This window comes from Quercus suber, unplaced genomic scaffold (assembly GCF_002906115.3).
Source record: "Quercus suber isolate HL8 unplaced genomic scaffold, Cork oak 2.0 scaffold_159, whole genome shotgun sequence".
NCBI classification, from domain to species: Eukaryota; Viridiplantae; Streptophyta; class Magnoliopsida; order Fagales; family Fagaceae; genus Quercus; species Quercus suber.
The window spans coordinates 1,225,843-1,229,532 of record NW_027069620.1 but is presented as its reverse complement, the minus strand read 5'-3'; positions in this window follow the sequence as shown (position 1 = coordinate 1,229,532).

The window sequence follows — 3,690 nt, the reverse complement described above, 5'->3', positions numbered from 1 at the left end:
AGGTTATTTACCAAACCCTTATCTCACCACACAACCCACGTCTGTGAGAAAGGTCCATTTGGTGTTTAGGGAAGCAGTTTGGAAGGAACCAAATATACATTGGTTGAGCTTATGGTCAAGTAGCGGAATCCAGCAAGCTAAAGAAGAAATAGGTTCGGCGTAACCTCGTTGGAGCAAGAGAGCTTGGAGGGCTTAGGTACTTGGGTAGATTAGTCTTGGAGGGTATTCTGCTGTTCATGTCTCCCAACTATATTCTTTAGTGGATTTTATCACCGCTTGGAGGGCGGCGGAGAGGTTTTACGCCGAGGACTTCGGTTTCCTCTTCGATAACACATCGTGTGTTGTCCGTGTGTTTTGCATCTCTCTTTCCTTTATCTTTGCCTTATATTTACTACTGTGGATGTGTTTATATTTTGCTTAGATTGTTTATCAATTCTGTTATAAGCTTGTTATCATATTCCGCACATTAATTATTGATATAAAGCTTGAATTTTATTTTTTGTATCTAGGGGTCTAAACGTTCAAGGGTATTTCATACCCATATTGAATTTTCAACAATCAACTAAAATCCCATTACAACACAATAAAAAAAATAAATAAAATAAAAAAAAAAAAAAAAAAAAACCAACCCCATTGTTATTGTGAGAAGATGCTGATGATGCTGTTAGAGATGGTGAGAAGCCAAAGGAGTTGTTAAGGATGGATCAATTGAACGCACACCTCATGCATTATAAATTGACTTTGATTAAATTTTAATGAAAAAATGATTTGCTTAGTAATATAGTGGTCATGTGTAGTGCATGTACACAACCACTTCTGTAAGTTATAGATGAGAAAATTTTGAGGAAAGGGTCAATTTACTCAATTCTTAGATCTCAAGGGTCAACTATACAAAATTGATAGTACGTGTGTTTTGAATTGATCCAAACCTCATTGGGTTAATGTTTTGTTAATCTTCCTCGTTCTTTTATCTCTTTGAAAAATTTCAGAACCATATCTAGCATGGATTTTGGTGTGTATGATTGGTGTTCTTATATGTGATGGATGTGTTTTCTTATTGGTCCGCCAATAAAAAAAACACATCAATTACACACAAGAATACCAAAGATTGATATGACACATAGTTTTAATTAAGAAAAAAAAAAGAAAAGAAAAAGGTTCCAACTCTAAATAAATCTTCTATAATAAATAGATTTATAGATTTATAGATTTTCTCAAGTTTATACCCAATATTTGAGATCCACATGCCATGAAACACTATATAAAATTATCTTTGATTCAATGAAGTCATCATGTCCAAAAAATTATCTTTGATTCAATAAAGTTATGATATTGTGGAAGAGATTTACAACCCAAGCCTCCCAAATTATCCTTGATTTAATCTTAGACTCCAAGAAAACCCAAGAAAAAACCTTGAAATTGCTATGTCTACTTGTACTCTCGTCTCTCGTCCAAGTGAAAAACTCAAAATTTTCTCTCTTATGCTTTATTTGAGTTTTTAGTTTCCTGGTGAAGAAAAAGTGGTTAATTTTTTATTGGTGTCCTATATTAGCTCTTAATTAACTATGCTATATATTCTAAGAAATGAACCTTTCGATGTCTCACAATTTGTTTCTTTGTGCACTCCGGATCATTCCTACTGGTTAATTAGTCTCAGAGTTTTGAAATGTGAAGGAAACAAAAAACATTGGAAAATGTAGATATATTGAAATATGTGTTTTTAGTTTTACAACCCATGAACAGTAGGGTTGTATATATACAAATACAACTTTATTGTTCACAGTTAGCAAAATATTTTAAGTACCCATACCAAAGTAAAGCCTTCTTTTAGTGTCTTGATTGCTAAAATAGCAACTGTGGGGTTTTTACATCCTCAATGCTAATGCTCTTAGTAAGTGTTATGTTAATTGATGTATTTAAAACAATTATTAATAAGTCATTTAAAGGAAGTTTTGACATTATTTTCATAGAAAATATAAAATCAAAGATAAATTTTTTTTACCTTCCATAAAAGTTTATAAAATATCTCCTAAATGGCATTGGTTTAATTAGGAGATATTTTAAAAAACTTTTTACCGGAAAAGAAAAAGAAGTGAAGTGAGATGAAAAACAAGAAAAACATAATCATATAATTAATGAAATACATAAAGAGAAAGAGGGCTTTTGATTTTTTTTTTTTTTCACTCTAATTAAAATGGTTTTAAGAAATAATCCAAAGGATATTGTTTTCTGAGAATCTAAAGTGGCGTGTGTTTGTTTTTGGTGGGAAATGTCCAAGTGGTTGAACAGCCTAAATTTTTGTTTTTGTTTTTCACATGCAATAGACAGATCACCAGGGCCCATATATGATATATACAAACAATTGGTCTAAAAAGTGTGAGCTCTTGTACGTAGGCATTGGGTAGCTGATTTTAGCTGACGTTTTTGCAACACATTCATTAATACAATTAACAATGTTAAGGATGTGCTAACCTAATTCATTAGTAGGAAAATATTCTTGTTCAATAGGGATATTAACTGGTTGAGTTGAACTTAATTCACGTATTGCACATGTAATGTTCGTGTCAATGGCTCTACTTAGATTGATATTGGAGATCTAGTACAAGAGCAAAGTTGAATCCACACAAAGCAGAGTGAAAATGTACGTAAACACATACAACCCCACTTCAGCAGCTAGAGAAACATTAATAGTAGATTTTGCATCCCAATATTGATGAGTCCCATATCTAGAAAATCATCCCTGTTCATCATCAGGAAACGAATAATTTGAGACAAATGACTCAACATTTTGGAGGCATGCATGCACTGCTGCTTTCTAAAGTATCCTTTCTCTTACACTTTTACTAATGTTACAATTTCAGTTATCTGACGGAAGGTTTTGTACAGTGCTTTTGGTACTAAATGCTTGCACTGCTATCAGTACCACTCAGTTGCATTCACATTAAAGCTCTCAAATGCTAAAAATATTATTTTTTAGCATTTTTGAGATAGAAACATCTCTACATTAAAGCTGCTAAATCTTAAAATTTTTAAGATTTAACCACAGTATAATCCCATATTTGAGACCACACTGTAGTTGAATTTTACGGATTGTAAAAGAAAAATTCTTTTTTATTCACCTCAACGACTCTCTCTCTCTTCTATCTTTCTCTTTCCTCTCTCACTTCTTTCTTCTCTCTCTGTGGTTAACCGATGTGGTTCGCCGATGATTGTGCTCCGGCGATGTTCATGGATCGTGGTCTGATGTGCTCCGGCGATTTTGTGGGTCTGGGTTTGAGTTCATGGTTTTTTTGGTAGATTACATCTTAGCGTCGCCATTGATGCTTTAGTCTTCGTACCAGCAGAAGAGAGAGTAGAGTTAAACTTAAAAACTGATGAAGAGAAAAGAGAAGACTGAAAAGTTGAGAACAATGAGGTAAACAGATAAGATGAAAAAGAGTGGAGGTAGGTGGGGTATTAAATGATAATGCCACGTTTTGATTTCTAAGTGATTCAACATTTTTTTTTTTTTTTTAGTTTTATAAAAATTAGAGTGCCACGTTGATCTGAAAATGCAAAAACAGAAAATCAATACTCTGACGTTGTAGAGCCACCCACCCACTCACGTGCTTTGATTGGACAATGCTACTTTAATTCAAAATTTTGTACTATAACCAAGACTTGTCAACCACTTTTTTTTTTTTTTTTTTG